Consider the following 17,991-nt stretch of genomic DNA (forward strand, 5'->3'; position numbering starts at 1 on the left):
CGGAAAGACGGCAGAGCGGACCGGGAGGACGCACCCGCCCCCGCCGCCGCCGCCGCCGCCGCCAATCACCACACACACTGACGCGCCGCGGGGCATGCTGGGGAGTGTAGTCCGGCGGGACGGAGCTGCGATTGGCTGGCGTGCGGAAGAAGGCGGGAGCCCTCCCCGGCGGGCAGCCCGCTGTGCATTGTGGGATGGCGGTGGGTTCGCCGGAGCTGTGAGGAGAAGGGCGGGCGGGCGGAGCGGGGCCGGGCTTCCCCTTCCCCGTCTCGTCCCAAGCCCGGTGGTTAATTTTAATTTGAGAGGGCAGGCTCCGGCAGGTCCCGCCTTTGGTTTCACCTCTCCCGCTGAGGAGAAGGGGCTGCCCCCGCCCGGGGCCGGGGCCTGCGGTCGGCCTCGGGGCCTTGGGCTGCATCCCCCTCTAGCGGGAAAGCGCTCCGCGGGCGGCGGGGCCCAGGCGGGGAAACGGGCACGGCCACGGCCAAGTCCCCCTTAGAAAACCACCCAAAACGTGGCTGCGGGTGTTCTGCCGCCCCTCCCGCTCGTACTTCGCGCTCTGTGAAGCGCCGGCACGGCGTTGCCACCTCACAGGGATTCCTGTCGGCTGTTGCTGAGGAAAAGCCTGCGCGAGTAACGCACAGAACCGTTTGTCTTGTCAATGAACGATGTCACCGTTCAAAACAATTCGTTAACGTTGTCTAGTTGCCTTCAAGTACGCTTACTTTCGGTTTTATTTTCGTTTGCAGCTGGCTGCTGCCACGGAAGGACGGAAATGAATAGTGGGGTTTTACTGCAAATACATTTCCACCGTGTGGGGTTTTGCTCTTGCCTAGCAAACAAAAAAAGTGAAAAGCGTAGATAAAAGCAGAGGTGTCTAGCCTTCTTTCCAAAACGTCTCATGGAAAGTGAAAAGCGTGTCATTTGTTTTCCAAATAGAAACGCCGATTTCTAGTTTAGCATGAGACAAAATTGTCCTGTTTTCTAAAAGCAGAAGATGCCACTGGTTTCACTGCACTGCGGAACAGGTCTGTCTCAAGTTGCTTTGATAGAGGTAGGCGATGGAAAGAATTGGTCCCTATCGCATTTTTTCCTTATATATTTGAACTAATAGTGTTTTTCTTATACGTCAAGATCACACAGTGAATATCAACGGTCTGTTCAAACCAATATACCAAGTCCTCTCCATTTTCTACCTTGGTAGATGCCAGCAAGTCACAGTTTGTCTCAGAGACCAATAGCTGATTTAGCGCACCATGCGTAAATCTTAGATTATGGATTTAGCGTATTCACACGCCTGCTTTGGCTGTTGATCTGTTTCTATCTATGCCTTAACTACAGCTGGAAAAAGGACATTTTTTGTTCACTTCTGCAGCATCTTTGCATTTACTGAGTGGGCTGTATAATACAATGCAAATATCAATAGCGTCACTTATAATGGATACTAAACTTTGAAAGCTAAAGCAGCAAACCATTTTTAGCTTAGGTAAGTGTTGCAATTTTCTGGTAATCACAAAGAAACATAAATGAAGTTTGCGTGTCTTCACTGCTTCAAGAAAGACGTCTTTGTATTCTCAACCTGCAGAGCAACTCCATCGTACCCTCCTACTCATCCGCTTCCACTGATCTCAGGAGCGGGTCTCAGATGGTTTGCCAGTATTTAAAAACACTGTGACCTGAGGGGAAATCAGGAACTTATCAGCATAGCTTTATCTTTGTCTTTTATTAATTTTGAAAGTGCTTATGTTAACATCTAAGAGCAGTGGAGAAGTAAGACAAACCCAGCATTTTTCAGTTCTAGCATTTCTTATTTTCTGTTTCATACTCTCTTGTCGCACACGCCTGTTTTTGTTAGCATCTCTGTAATTTACTGACCAGCTGGGGTCTTTTGGGTTTTATTTTTGCCATGATCTTTAAAGGTATGTTTCCTTTCTAATCCCTTTCACAATGTTCCTTGCCCTGTGCCTACACTCTCTGCACTTCCTTGTGGCGGGAGTCCAAAAAAGCTTAGGAAATACTTCACTATACAGAGTCTCCTCTGTTGCCTTGTGCAGCGAGCTAGCTCATCTTACAAATCAAACAAGAAGCTCTTTCTTGCCTCCCATAAGGCAAATGACAAGCTGCAACAGTCATCTATGGCTCATTTCAAACACATGACTGCGTGCTGATAAAGGCACTATCAATTGGAGCGGCACTTGTTTTTGCATGCACTTCAGAGACTTCTCTGCATCGTTTCCTTGTTTCCTCGTCAGCATGTGGAGGTTTGATTCAGGCTTTAAATACTGTCTTGGCAAAGTTACATTTTGCAATACCACAGCTATAATTATTTTCAATGTTAGTGGAGAACACAACGTACGAATGCAATTCTGACAAGACCTGAGTATCCTCACGTCTCCATGAAATCCCTGGAGACTTGACTTGTCTTTATTGTAACTAGCTCATCAGTAGACTATAGTACTTTTGCCAACAAGTAACATGCAGATGTCACACTTTCATTTTAGACTCCTGGATCCCTATCTAATTACCTGGACAAGTATCAGAAGCATTCGTTACATCTTCATAATATTTACTTTTTTTTTTTTTTTTTTGGCTCAGCACTTTTGATAACCAGGTCACAGCCGCAAGCTTTACTACAAATTAAAAGGGAACATCAAGGTTTCCTAACAGTAGCCACGGAAAGTGTGAGTCATTAAAGAAATATTTGCTACACAGAAACTTGTAGAAATGAGGCTACAAGGAAGCTTTTCCTTCTAGGCTCTCAGAAGCAGGCTGTGACACTTGCTTCTGCTGAATGTTTATCTTTTGCATAGTTTCAATTTTATATGAACATTTGTATCAACCAGATAAGGGTATTTTCTTTTTCCTCAGATATTTGTGTTTATAAAGCAGAATTATTAGGTATCCCAGAACAGCTGTTGCGGTGCTCCATGTCACAGCTGGGTCTATACGGGTAGCAGTTAAATGATACATGAAGCCTGTCAGGAACAGATCTGCTTAATATGTTTTGTTTTATTTCCTGCTATTGATGATAGACATTATGACATGGATACAGTTCTTCTTATTTTAAAACAGACCATTTTTCCTTATTTCCCAAGTGCCTGGTCCACTGAAGTCAATAGGAAAGCTTTCATTGATTTCAATGGGATTTCAATCAAGCCCTAACACAGCATGCAAAATGCTTCCCGGATTTATAGGTCTGGTTCTAAAAACTAAATGAAAGAAGAAAATAGTTCTGACAAGAAAGAAATATGAATGCTAAGCACAGCCTTAAATAGCAGTCTGTCAGGAGGAGCATGAAATGTAGCTCTTTCAATGGCAAATAAGATGGCCCCTTGCAGAATACTGGCAGAGAGCAGATAAACTGAAAGGGAGGTTTGAGCGCTCATTATTTTTGAGACATATTTTGACAATCTCCAAGAGATGACTTGCTCAAGCTCAGAGAACTGGTAGTCTGCAGTCTGTGGCATACCCCTTCCAACAGCAACTACCGCTTAGGGCAAGCCGATTAGCGTAAAGTTTTCACGAAAATGTGCCAGTTACGGTATGGAGAGACCACTCAGTGTTTCTTGACTATATACAGTCAGCGAGCACAGACTATATACAGTCTGCTTCATTATATTAGAGTCTCTTAGTTGGTCTCTGCCTAGGAAAAAAAAAAAAAAAACACAGCTTACGTGAGAAGTCCTTGGGAGCTAAAGGCTGTTAACACATTTTATCAGCAATATCGATTTCTGAGAGTTCAGAAGAAGGAAACACAGCACAAGCAGAAATCAGCTGCCTGAAGAGGAACAATCCCTGCCATCTTCCACAGGCAGAAGAAAGCAAAAGGAAGAGTATACCTCGAACATAAGGAAATTCCAACTACCCCCCACCAAGACAGCAGGAGCATGCTCGTGCTGGGCACCAGCACGGTGCCTTTGGTGGAGAAGAGAAGTACGCGCTCGCCACACAGCCAGGGAACAGCAGAGTAAATGTAAGCTGCTGATCAAAACCAAACGCAAGCGCTGCAGAGACATTTGTCTTTTCTCCTGTACTGCGCTGGACATACAGGCATGCTCTTGCTGTGCAGGGCACAACAAAAATACATAGTCGAATAAGATCATATTCTACTGAAACTAACGAAAGAGTCGTAGGAGACAGGCCATGGTCTGCTCTCTGTTATCCCTGGGTGCATATGCAAAAACTCAGCCGGGTAATTTGCATTTAGGGTAAATGGGAAAGTTTTACATTAGGTTCAAGTGCATACCTGCTTCTGTCCTTTAGCAAGTAAGGCTGCGTTCCTCCTCTCCAGCCTTACAAAGAGAACAGGACCCAGAACTGTGTGAAGCTGTTTACAATGAAAATACATTTTCAAACCAGCTCCCTTTTCTCTGCCTGAACGCCATCATCAGCAAGATATTAAGAGCACAATGACTACAGTATTGCATCTGCTGAAATTTTTCCAACTTCCCCACCAGTGGTCACATTCCCTGCATCATCTGTGCCTGATATGAGGGCCCTGAGTGCACTAATTGGCTATAATTAAGATGAGCAGCCTCACCTAGGACCCCCACCCCTCAACCTTCTGCCCTTTTGTCCAGGAGCTCCATTTAAGCTCAGAGCTTGAGGTTCACTCCTTACCTGTGCTGTGTATGTTCTGTTACCTTTCTCTACCAGGTCCTTGCATGTTACTCTCTACCACATAAATTATTAAACAGGATTATTTCAAGGTGTGTCACCTCTATTCCTGGATGCGAGGGTAAGGCCGTTTGTGGCCCTTGGGAACAGGGAGAAGAGACAGACAGCCCTGCACAGCCGTGTTCCCTGGGCCAGCGCCTCAGCTGAATGTACGCTGGATGCTCTCTTATGTCAGTCAGGCACTGCTTATGTCAGTAAAGCAATGCCCTAACCCGAGCCCTGAGGATAGCAGGATGGGTGGCATCTGTATCCTGTAATTTTATAGCATGTATATTTTGCTCATATGGGTTTGGCTTTGGTTTTACAGCACCGATATAAAGCACAATTCTTTTAGCATAATTACACTACAAGCATTTTTGTGGCATGTGATAGGGGTTAATCCTTCTAACTATGGGCATGACCAGACTATTCTGTCCCATAAGCCAATATCAGAAGGAACTTACATTTACATAATAAAATGTATTGGCTGATATTCATCAGTAACCTTATTTTGGTCATTTCATGGGCCTTTGGTCAGCCAGTCTAATATACCTGGACTACACTGGGCCAGTGCAAGCAATAGAAAGGACTCTGAAATCGGTGCTTTACAAAACCAGCTGCCTGCCTCCAGCACACGTGAAAAACCTGGAGTGCAATCTATCAGTGCTTGTGCACCACAAAACATGAAGACAATTCTCTACCACCAGGGAAAGCCTCAAGCATCTGAAAGTCCACGATGCACGCAGGCAGCCAGCCATGGCTCTCACCCGGAGCATGAACCACCTCTCGTGTGCAGTTACATAAAAGGTGAGATTTTGGCCGTATCTGAGCTACCCGTGGCAGCTGATACCATGCCGGGAGGTCACGCGCGTTTGTCCGTTGCGTGACACCACCAAAGGCAACGCTCCCACCAGCCAGTGAGCCAGCGCCACGGGTCCGGGTCCGGCTGCGCTGCTGCCGGCACAGGGCCCTGGCACCGCCCGGTCCTCACGGGGGACCTGATGCCACTTTCACGCAGCTTTCTTCAAACCCGTGGCTGTCGGCCCTTGTGCTGGGTGTTGCTCACGCAGGTCGTCCACCGAGGGTCCCCACCAAGACTGGTCCCCACCAGCCGCGCTCAGCAGCCCATCCAGCGCTGGTGTGGTCTCACTGGGGCCGAAGTGGATACGTGGCTGGGTCCCCGATGGATTTAGGTTCTTCAGGAGAGGCCCGATGGATTTAGGTTCTTCAGGAGAGGCCCGATGCATTTAACCCAGTAAAAAGCTGCGGAGGCTGTTTCACCGATGCTGTTTTTACAGCCCGTCATTAGATGTCAGCCCACTCCCCTGGGACCGCGGTGCTGGGCAGGTCGTCAGCCACATGGGCGCATCCAGCAACACATGCTTATACGGTAGCATTTGGAAATAAACACAAAAGCCCCGGTTTTATTAATGCAAAAGGAAGGAGCAAAACAGCATGTAAATCTTCTGCTGTTTGATCATGTTTTCTCATTTGACTTGCTCTGTTATCTCCTGGTAATCTTCCGCCGAGCCTCCACCTCCGCTGGGGTGTGCAGGCTATTGTAAGCTCTGTAAAAGCACCCCATTTATCAAACAAGTGCTTCTTGACTAAAAGCAAAAAGGAAACTCTAGACTTCTCAGAGCAGATTTTGTTTATTGTAGCATTATTTCATTTCTTTCTCACAACGTATTCAGAGAATATGCATGAGTCCGTGAAAACTTTGGTTCCAGTAAAATAAGGGTACATAATAGAATACATTAAGTAACATTTTCGGAGAATCTGCCAAAGCTTTTGTGCTTTAATCTTCGATCCAGGTTCCCCTTTCCGCTTCTTTAGCTGAGAATTCAAATACAAAGATGTGTTGGGTATAAAAGCACAACAATTTTAGTCATTTAAAAAAAAAGAAAAGCGAAAAGGATTTTGATATTAACTGATGCCAGTAGGATTTTCTCAGTAGTGAGGAACTTTTTTAAAAGGAACATTACTGATACATTTATGTACAAAATTTAAGAAATGTTTGGGAGTTTTTCATAATGGAGTGAATAGAGTGAAAACTTTCATTCCTCCTAGACTTCCCGCAGGTAAGTGTAACAGCAGCACTGTGCCCGTTACTGAGAGCCATCAAGATAAGAAACCATTCTGGTCTGATATTTCCAAAACGAAAATAAAAAACCCCAGCATAAACAGTGCTGGGCAGATCACCCGGTAAAGCTGTCATTCGCCTAGAGGTGGAGCCAGTCATCTGCAGGGCTGAACACAGAGGAACGACATTTTCTGAGCAATAATGCAGGAAAACTGGAAAAAAAAAAATGTAAGTCATGTATTTACTTGAATAATGGCTACATGTGTGTGATACAACCTCACCAGTAGTGAGCAGCAGATACTGGAAGGTTTAGAATACATTTGTGATAGCTACAAGAGAATTTTTCAGGGGAAAATCTGGGATGGGTGGCTGGGGTGGGGAGGAAGAATCATTGCACAAGCAAAAACAACATATAAAGGGGAAGAGAACACGTAGCACCTCCCTTACAGAGTAATGCTTCGCTGCCCTACCATATAGAGCCCTACTACTCATTATTGTCTTGCACAATGCTTTTGGGTGTTAGGCAGCACTTCTCTTGCTGTTTCAAAAATAGGCCTTTCTAGGACAGTTTAATCAGATAGTAGGAAAGCTTTCTCCATCACATCTTTCATTTGCTTTCACATCTAAGACATTCTGGAAAATAATTTGCACAGCACTTGTCTAGCTGGCGTGAACCACCAGCATGCAGCAACAGAAGAACTGGCGCCCAGTCTTTGTTTTGTATTAGATACTGGATATCAACTTCCTCATTCTTGGTATTTTCTCAGAAAATGGAAAAACAGCATCCATAGTTCCTTGGGCTGGAAGATAATGCATGAATTCACCATGTCTTGAGTTTTGAACTGGACTGCTCTCTTTCCATAGCTCTAAGAGAGGAAGTACTGATCCATTAAAACTTTTTTTCCAATAAGTTGTCAAGGTGGGGAAGGCTCTAATGACAGTCTATCGCGTGATTTCTTAGTCTGCTTTCAGTTCAGTACTTAGAGGAAGGTCCACCCTTGTATTCTGCGGGACCTGGTGCCACTTCCCGCTTTCCATTCCGCATTGCCCAGGTGTCCAGAAGTCAACACCTGCTCTGATCCACTCCAAAATCTCAGCTGGCCACACTGATGTCCCCTCTGTAAAATACTTCAGGGTGAAAGGACTTGCACAAATGCAAGAGGTTTTACAGACAAACTTAAACACAGAAATAACAAATGCAAGAGATTTTTAAGAGGTATTAGTCAAGGACCAGAGACACACAGATGCCAGCATCTAGCCCTCATGATTACTGTTCTTACCAGCACAGCAAGTGGCCTTATCTTAATCAAACTTTGCAATCAGTGCTCCAGCCTCATCCTCCTCAATCTGCCCACAGCTTTGGCATCATTCACCACCCACAATCTTGTCTTGCCTGGCTTCTTTGCTCAGTACTCTCTAATTTTCTTCCTGCTCCTTCAGTTATTTCTTCCCTTCAGCCTCTCTTCCCCCACCCAGGTTGTGTTTGTGTCCCTGGCTTAACTTTCTCTCCTCCTCCCTTCCTTTCTGGCAGTAATACAATCTCAACATATCAAATACTATAAGCTCAACTTCAAAGAGAGCTTTTCATTTCCCTCCAGACTCACTACCTTATCTCCTTCCCTTACCTTTTCTCTTGGGCACAATCCCATCTTCCCACCTGGGTGCTGTCCTGGCTTGGGCCTTCATGTCCCACATCCTGCCATTCTTGGAAATTGGTGCAAGTAACATTTTGGCATCTGCCCTCTCTTACCCACCCAAAGGTGTGAGTCTCCTGAGCAGATCTCCTCTTTCCTCAGTTACAGTGACCTTTTTTACAGTGACCTTTTTTTCACTCCCCCTCAACAAATGCGGTCATGTTCCCCCCTTATCCATCGAACTGACCGTGTTACTAAACCATGTCAGACCCTTCTTGAGTTTCTGGACCCCCTTCTCCCTCACATCGAACAGAAGCTTCACTTTCAAGGTTCTTTATGATCCCGTTCTTGTCTTTCATTAAGTATCAGGAAACCAACTCTGTCCTCCAGTCTGTTCCGGATAAAAGCCCTTACTCCCACTTGTTAAAACACTCACTCAGGCACCTTTGTGCTTTTTCCCAGGCAGCTATAAGTATCTGTGAAACTATCCTCATTATCCTTAAAATTCTCCTTTGACATTACATCAACAAAATCCTTAAGTGTTAGGCTGCCGATGTGCTGAAACCCTCTAACAGTGGCTCGTATTTCCTTCTGCCTCCCTCCCTGTCTATGTCCATTCATTAGTTCTTGTCTGATAGTGAGATCTCGGGCTTTGAAGGACAGACATTGCCCTTCTCTTTCACAGCCCCCACCACATCGGGGTCTTGATCTGTGACCAGCTGCTGTATTACAACAGTAGGGGAGTAAATTAATCCATAGCCTTTTCCCATCAAAATTATGCTTCAAACTTTTTTCTAATTGATAGCATACCTCTCCCAAGTTCACCATGCACTGCAGGAATTTAGGTGCCAACGACACAGGTAACATTGCATAAATAAAAGGAAGCAATGAACCAGCAAGGACATAGATGAACATTATTGAAGAGTGATTCTGACTTCATATCAGAATGAAAGAAAATATAAATATGGAACTTCCTGATGGCACATCAGCAGAAAAGTGATAAAAACATCCAAAAGCATTCCTGGGAGGTTTTTTTAACCTATATTACAGTATTTTAAACTCACGCCTTTGCTTCTGTCAAGTATTTGTATCTAACCACTGGTAGACCTTATCATGAAATGAGAATAGAAGGAGGAGGCTTTTAAAGGATGCTAAAACTCTAGCACCCTTTAAATGTCATCTTCTGACGTTGCAAAAAATATCAAATCTCATCCTGTTTTGTGGTTGTTCCATGGTAGTAAGTAACATATTATACTTCAGGACAGTTAGTTTCTCTGCTCTTGCCACTCGCTGCAAGTTGCTGCTTCCCTGCTTCAAGACTGATTCACCAGGACAAATTTTATTCCTAAATCAGAGACCTATCCACTTGGCTTCATAGACGTCTCTCTGGAAGTAAAAGCAGAATTCAAAGAAAATACTCTTTCATATTCATATAGTCAAAAATATTGTGTTTTCCTGTTAGACAACAATATCTAAGCCATAAATCTTTTCTAGGGCAACTTTTGCTGGCAGAATTATAGTGGCAGCAGAGCTAGCATAGCATTCCTGATGCTTTACCCTGTGAACACTACCAGTTTGACATATGCCTAAGTCTAGAACAGAGGGACTAAGCCTTTAAATAGCTTAATTCATTGGTGCAATTTCTTTGATATATATCAGCTGAAAACATCACCCAGGATCAAAATCGCAATGGAGATGCTACAAAACAACAAAGTGAATGGAAAACAATGCAGGAGCAAATATAAACAAAATAAATAAACTTTATTTACAGTTAATAAAAGGACATGGGACAATAACAAACAAATCACATTCCTTATGTGTACTCATTAGTGTGGCTTAAGGTATGTGGAAATTCTAATACAAAACTCACTGCTGCAATGCATAATTAAGAAAAGCACAGGGACTACTTACTGTTACAGCAAGAAATCTCAGCTGAATCTAACCACCTTTCATACAGTTTTCTTCAAGCATTCTCTGTTGAGGTGCAATGGGAATTACCATATTGTGAGTAAGCTTTATAAAAGAAGTTAAATTCTATGCAAAAAAACCCCAAGTAAGTAAATCACTATGGAGGAACTGGTTGAATTGGACAAAATAAATGAAATAATACTTAGTAATCTGTTACTTAAATAAAAATAAATAAAAAAGGAAGCAAGTAGCCTTGTCATGTATGTTACCTTCACAGACAGGAAATTACTTTAAGTTCTGTTTAAATGTTTCTTTTGTAACTGAAATAGGTAAAGAAAAGCCCGTATGACAAAAATAAGGGGAATTAGGTCAGCTTCTGGACTCATCTGTCAGTGTAAATGCAGCACATCTCCAGCTCGTACAATTCCAAAATCATTTAAAGTGATTGTTTTCAAGTCAATCTTCCATCGCCCACCTTTCTTTTTGCCAGAGGCCAGAAATAGCACATCATAATTTATCCTCTATGTCAAGCTTTGCAACAACTGCCTCCTTCTGAGCCACTGAACTCAGTTTACTGCATCTGCTTTCAATACACACACTGGAACCATATTTTCTCTATTGCATTCACCTGTCAAATACGGTTTAAGAGAACACGCTTCAGATAATGCTAAGAAATGCTACATCCACAAGACTGCTCCCGCGCTTATAATTCAGTGTGTTCGTGAGCTGTCTTGAAAAGCTTACAGAACTTCATTGACCTTCAACACGTTGCAGTGAACTAATGCTGCTAATTTATGGGTTGGATGCCAGAGACAAGTTGGCTGATATTTTTTAAATTTGTAAAATTAGAAGTTGCCTTGGACCCAAACATTCCAAATTTCCGCTCCCAAAAATGGTGCAACCTTCCATGCTCTCATTCCAATCACTCTGTACTGTGACCAGTCTGGGATACTTACCTCAAATGGGTTCCCAGAGCCTTTCTCAGTTCCCAGGTCAGGGCGTGAATCCCCTCCACGTGCTGGCTCTGTGAAGATAAGACTCAGGCATGACAAGCCCTTGTCCCTCTCCACCTTTACCTTGATGCTCTGCTTTAACCAAAAGAAAAACTTGGGTGCATGGGTCAAAAGCAAATGCACTTTGGGCAGGTGCCTGTTCTAGGCAATTAGGAGTAGGATTGTACCATGGCTTGTGCTTGCCATTCAGCATAGTTGTAGCATCCTCCCTTTTATAAAAGCTGATTACAAGATTCCAGTGTACCCAGGCTACTATACACAAGTTCTTCCTTCTCTGCAACTTCCCAGAAAGTCTCTCTGGTGTTTCACATTGCCCTAATGAAATTTAGCCTGATCCAATCAGAATCAGATCCAATCAATGTTGTGGAAGGGACCACAACACTCTTGCCGTTTATTATCTGTTGTAGGAGTCTACCTGGAAACACGTGCCCAGTCCCAGGGCCCTGTTGTACCAGGCACTAGAGAAGAGAGTAATCTAGCAACAAATCTCTGCTCTGCACACTTTACTGAGCAGACGTTGGACAGGATAAAAAGAACAATCCAGATGATGGGAGAAGTCTCCTGAAGTTGAACCTCACCATACCAGGTTATTTATCTGTTTCCACACCCTCACTGCTCTGAAGCCACAGATTCACAATTCCTGTATGAACGTGCACAGTAAGATTCAAGTAAATGGCAATTGGCACATGGCAGTTTGAATCCCTTTATGTTGGTATCTGCTTCTTCATCTTTCAAAAAGTAGAAGCAGCAGCCAGTCCAAACTGGAATGCCACCAGCTTCATGTTGAAAAGGGAAAAATTCTCTTTTAAGAGGTTAGCATCCAGCCTCAGCTTTGTTCAGCACCACCTCCTGAATAGCAAGAATTATGTTTGAGAAGTATGTTCCTTTGAGCAGCTCCTGAATAGGAAAAACTATAGGAGACTGCACATTTTCACAAAGAAAGGATGTGTTCTTCTCCATTTACTGATCTAATGCTCGAAGAGCACAGAAATCACCTGCGGGTGCCAGGCTTTGAGAACAAAACAAAACAAAACAAAAAAAAAGAAAAATGGATATTCTGGTAACTATGGAGAGGCTAAAAAAACGTTTTTCTAGGTCACTGAAAGCAGGGAAAACACAGGAAATGTTTTCTATTGCCACTCCACTCTCCTCTCTGCTCCCCCCAAAACATAAATAGTTCTGTGATTCATTGGAAAGCTGCTCTTTCCTTGTTGAATCTTGAAATAGAATATAATTGCTTTTTCCATATACCAGTAATGATGAGAGAGACCAAGATGCATTTTTTACACAAAGCGATATGTCATTCATTAAAATTAGTACTGCCTAAGTTGGAGAGTTTCTAGCAGAAGTGCCATCTTCTCAGAACACGCATTGAAAGGAAGTCAGATAAATAGAAGTTGTCTCCTCTTACTTTTACACAACACATCAAACTCTAGTTTGCAGCCTAACAAAAGCTGTCTTTCATGTTCTCGTAGGAGTTGTGGGTTTGTTCAAATACCAGCCCAAAGCTGATATGTACATATATCTATGTGTATGTAATATTAAAAAAATTAATTCTCCATTATTCCAAGTGTGACCAAATCAGTTCCTAGTGAAATATTTCATCTTTTATAATTCTTTGCATTCTAAGTGTATAGATTTAAATAATATTGGGCTAAATATATACCATTTGTTACACCACTGCAATCAAAAAATGGAAAGATATATTAGGCTTAAGGGATACGTTTTCAATAATGAAGGTAAGTAATTAAGAGATGTGGCCTGTGAAGGAAGCATCGGACTCTCTGTTACAAGCATCATCACCCAGTAAACTGGTGATGCATTCTGGCTTATGATGCAGCGGTCCTTTCTAGCTTTAAAAACTTCTAGAAGTTCTCTCTACTGATCATGTCACCTCCCCACCGCTGTCTGGTATATAGTATCAGCAACAGACCTGCTAGACCTCGATGGCATTCATTCCAAGAGACCTTGTATCCCATGAAATCCCAGAGCTCTCATGCAACAAAAATAATGGTATGCCCTTGGTCAACAGCAATTTGTTCACTGTCTGTCAGTTCATTCCCTGCACGGTATCGCCCAGCGTCAGAACCCAGTGCCTGTCACACAGGGCTGCATAGCTGGGAGATAAAAGTGAAACATGTACTTTTTTTTTTTTTAAAGCAGAGTTACAGAGTCAGAGTGACATCCTTTTGCCTAGGATGCGCCTAGGTGTACAGCAAATGCAACACATCAATTGCTGATGTTATCAAAGGAAATAGCATTTCCAGCCACATGGGAAATATGTCAGCAAAACAAATGGATTCAAATAAACAGCAGCAGAAGGTGCATAGAAATATTGATTCATGGCTTTTTATCCTCTGTCCTTTTCAAACGGTCCCTTTCCAGCACTCAAGCTGCTGTGATAAATACTTCCTCTCCTTCCTGTACTCTTGACTATTGAGAATACAGTTTCTGTGATTTTCTGAGCAGGGAGGGGAAAAAAAAAAAAAGACAAAAAAGAAAAAAGACACCTACACTTTTTAGTGATTCTGGTTTCGAGCCATTAGCTTGCCCTGCAGTTTAAAAGCAGGCATTGCTTTTAACATCTCCCTAATACAACAATGGCTCATTTGTATCACGGTGCTTCTCAGTAAAGGCAAGGTATTTGAGAAAAACACTGAATTATGTGTTATTAACAAAAGATTAGCAGTAGAAATGCATCAAAGGAAGCAAGATCAAAATCACTATAAAGTGAGCAACTGAAGCAACTGGAAAAGTCCCTCCCATTCAGACAGGTCACCTATTCAAGTCCAACCTAAATCAAAAGTCAAAATGAGTTTTGTGTAGCTTTGGAGAAATGAGGTGAAAGGTCTCTCTACTGGATTTACAGTTGATAGACAGCCCCATCACAAAAACAGTTGCTGTCAATTTTAGCAAAGAGCAATGCAGGGTTGTAGGTTTGGCTAATTCATTCAAAATATTTGTAAAAAAATATTATGCTTATTTTTTGAATAACCACCCCTACCAGAATAACGTTTTTTGCCACCTAACCACAAAAGCACAGAAAAGATGTGCACATGGTTTTTGTTAGCTGCTGGTTTGTGAATGGATGCGAGGGAGGCAACAAAGCACAGGCAGCATCCGAGGGCTGTGAGCCTTCGAAACCTTGTGGTGAGGGTCTCAACTGCAAAGGATTATCAGCTACCAGCAGAAGTGCCATCTCCTGCTTTCCTATCCCAGCTACCTCCAGGGCAGCACAACTTCCTTCAGCGCTTGCAGACAAACAGGATTGTATCAGAGTCACCAATGCCACCTCTTTTCAGTCTATCTAATGCCTAAATTAAGTTAAGCATTTGAGGAATACCAAGAAAACTTCAACTCCTATCCTTCAGCACACCTAACACCCTGGCTTCTCGAAGCAGAGCAGTGCTGCCAGTTCAAGTCTTGCCCATCTCCCAGACAAGACAATTCATCTTCAAAGTGGAGGCAGCAAAGAGACATTGCTGATCCCATCCCTGTACCCTGAGGGCACTGCTCAACAACTTCATAGGTACAGGAAGGGAAGAAAAGCCTTATAGTGGTAAAGAATTGTTTGTACTGACCTCAGTCTGTTGGACTGGTTACCCTAGCTGGCACCCATCTTTCGAGAAGACAGCCTTTCCTGCTCTGGGTGAAGGCACAGCCTAAAACCCCGTCTTAAGCTCTAGGATTCACGGCCCAGAGCACAGTTCTTGGGGAGGAAAGTGGGTTTTTTAGTGAGTTGGTGCTGGTCTGCTAAATGATCTGCAAGTACTTATTCCCCTCCTCCTACACTAGTTGTCCTTTTTTACCGCTATTAAAATGTTAGTATGACTGCATGAATAACTGCCCCTGATGAATTTCAGGAGTTTCAACACATACTTTAAAAGCAGAAGTCATTAGCAAGTATCTATTTGACCACTGACAGCTGAAACAATGAGAAGAGCAATCATTTAATAACAGTTAAGGTTAAATATATTCCTGTAGTTTATATCATCATTCTCTTTCCCTAAATGCATGACATCAGGTAGTAAACGTTGAGGAGAAGGACAGTGTGAATTACGCAGTGTGGCAGATATAACCATCAGCAGTGGGCTTTAACATCAAACCAATTCAAAACAGGAGCTTGACAAACAATGCCAGGGGATCATCATATGACATTAAAGTCCTCATAATATCATCCTTTCATATATGTGATATATTGGAGGCAGCTCTCGGGTAGTCCATAATGGCCCACCTGCCACCGCAGTGATATATGCACTGTATGTGAAGGAAATGAAACAGGAATTATGCACGATGCATCATTTCTCTTGCTAGTGTCATTGGGCAGGGAAGACTGCAGCACCCTGTCTCTTCAGGACAAAACAGGATTCTTAGTGCTTTATTGATACAGAATAGAACAGAATAGAACATTTCAGTTGGAATGGACCTACAACAATCACCTAGTCCAACCGCCTGACCACTCCAGGGCTGACCAAAAGTTAAAGCAAATTATAAGAGACTTTTGGACAATGCCCTTAAACACTGACAGGCTTGGGGCACCGACCACCTCTCTAGGAAGCCTGTTCCAGTGTCTGACCACCCTCTCGGTCAAGAAATGCTTCCTAATGGCCAGTCTAAACCTCCCCTGGTGCAGCTTTGAACCATTCCCATGCATCCTATTGCTGGATACCAGGGAGAAGAGATCAGCAAATAGGGGTGTGATTTGTGGATAAAGGGTTTATTACATTGGGGGAAAATGGAGATTCAAGTTCACCCCATGGGTCAGTGAAAGGGAGGAGCACAGCTTGCATAACCCCAGCTCTTAGCCATCCACAGGCTGAGAGAGTAACAAGCTTTTAATCATAGATTTCATTTGTGGGCCTATGGATTATTTTGCAATGGAAACTCTTCCTACAAATTACAAGTTTTAGGGTGCTGTAAGACCTTGGGCAGCCAAGCTAGATTTCAAGGTTCCTCTGACAGTCAGCAACGGCGACTTCAGCTTCTCCAGGGGACCATTCACAGCACTTCAGCTCCCCATATAGCCAGGAGAGAGAAGTAAGTTAGATATCTAAAACTAGCCTGCAAACACTCTCCCACACACAGAAATGTTTAATCTGGAAATTCTTGTGTAATTTTAAATATGAATTCTATTTGCAAATAAGTAAAAGAACTTTCCAAAGAAGCATTTAAACTTTATCTCTTCTCAGGACACATTTACTGTCCTAATTTACTGTTTTTATACGAATGAAACAAGGCCATATAGTTCATTAGCCAGTGATGGCAGTGGGAACCTGCTCACTGTCTGCAAAAAGAGGAGAGGTGTTTTGACTTTTGGCTCCAGAGGAGTGGAGTAGTCACCCTGGGGAAGGGCATGGGAAGCTGAGCAAAAGGTCAGACCCACTCTATGCCATGTCCATTCCCTGGGGGAAGGCTTGGGACCGCTCCCTCCACCTCAGCCTCTTCTCTATTAGAAAACTCCATTTTGTTGCCTATTTTGGCCACAAACGCCCAAGCAGATGATTAGGACACAAAGTCATTACCCAACATAATGGTTCATCACCTTAATCGTACTAAGTGATGCTTTTAAAGCTAACCAACCCAGCTGATTTCAAAGACTGTACCTGGAAAGCACAACATTTCTAAGTGTAGAGGAAACTACAGGAGCAAGGTGCAGATGCAAGCCAGATGCTGAAGGCTTATCCAGGCGAGTCTTCCTGCTGATGGATGAGAATTCTGTCCAAGGACAGACTGACAGCTCAGTCCTGCTGCTGGCCTTGTGTAGACATGCCCTAGGACTCTGGAGTCTCCATGCAAGATGAAGGAGACATTTGATTTCGCTGGCAGGTGCCTAAGTGCATACTGCAGCTTACAGACCATACCCTCCATGGCTGCTTCTTTTGGGGAGAAGGTGAGCGTTACTGCAATCTGCATAAGGCTTCAGGATTTGGAGGCAGTTCATAGCCTGCTCTACCCTTTCTCCTATGACTGATCCAACATTTGATGATGAAATTCTAGCTGTGCTTGACTCAATTCTCTAACTCAAGATCTAGAGGCCTTCCAGCAGAAGGGAGAAAAGTGTGGATCTCAGTTCAACTCCATTTGTCATACAACATTTTTTAAGTCTGTCTCTCTTCAGAGTCCTACCCACCATTCAGTCCAAGCAGCCTGGAAACCCAGGCACAGCACAGGTACCTCTAGGGCAAAGCTGGATCAGCTTCCAAGAAAATGCCCTGGTTAGCCTAGCCCAGGGGGATGGAGAGGCACCCCGGCAACCTGCCATGAACAGGGTGGCCCCATCTTGTTTCAATATAAAAACATGCAAGGTTTGGATCGCCAGAAGGCTGCCTTGTCTGCATATTTACAGACGATGACACGTACCCACCAGCTTTTCAAGAAAAAAAAAAAAAAGGCAAATCTGTGGCTGCCTGTTTTGGGTGGCTACACTGTTCAACCTGCAAGTTAGGGAGTAGAACACCAGCAGAGCAGAAATCTTCCCTGAGTCACAATGAGGGGATCTTGCACCACTTCACACAGATGCAACAGACCCAGCAAATGAGAAGACACAAATCCAAAAGACAAGATCTGTTTAGAAAACCACACTATGTGTCATGAAATAACAGGCTGGTCCTTTCCCATTTGTACTACCCGAAGGCTAACTTTACCAAAGCCACCCACCAAAACACGCACTTTTCTTCCCTGCTCCAAGCTCTGCTCCATT

The 17,991-nt window shown here is 43.5% G+C and overlaps 1 long non-coding RNA gene across 1 annotated transcript in view; it reads right to left on the bottom strand.

The window, feature by feature from the left end:
* Window positions 1-6,286: 6,286 nt before the first annotated feature.
* Window positions 6,287-17,991, bottom strand: part of LOC128147519 (uncharacterized) — an 84,549-nt gene continuing 72,844 nt past the window's right edge. Inside the window, exon 2 of the long non-coding RNA XR_008237038.1 lies at window positions 6,287-6,948. This is a non-coding gene — a long non-coding RNA (uncharacterized LOC128147519). The remainder of the gene's footprint in view (window positions 6,949-17,991) is intronic.

The sequence above is a fragment of the Harpia harpyja genome, chromosome 10 (genome assembly GCF_026419915.1).
Source record: "Harpia harpyja isolate bHarHar1 chromosome 10, bHarHar1 primary haplotype, whole genome shotgun sequence".
Classification (NCBI taxonomy): Eukaryota; Metazoa; Chordata; class Aves; order Accipitriformes; family Accipitridae; genus Harpia; species Harpia harpyja.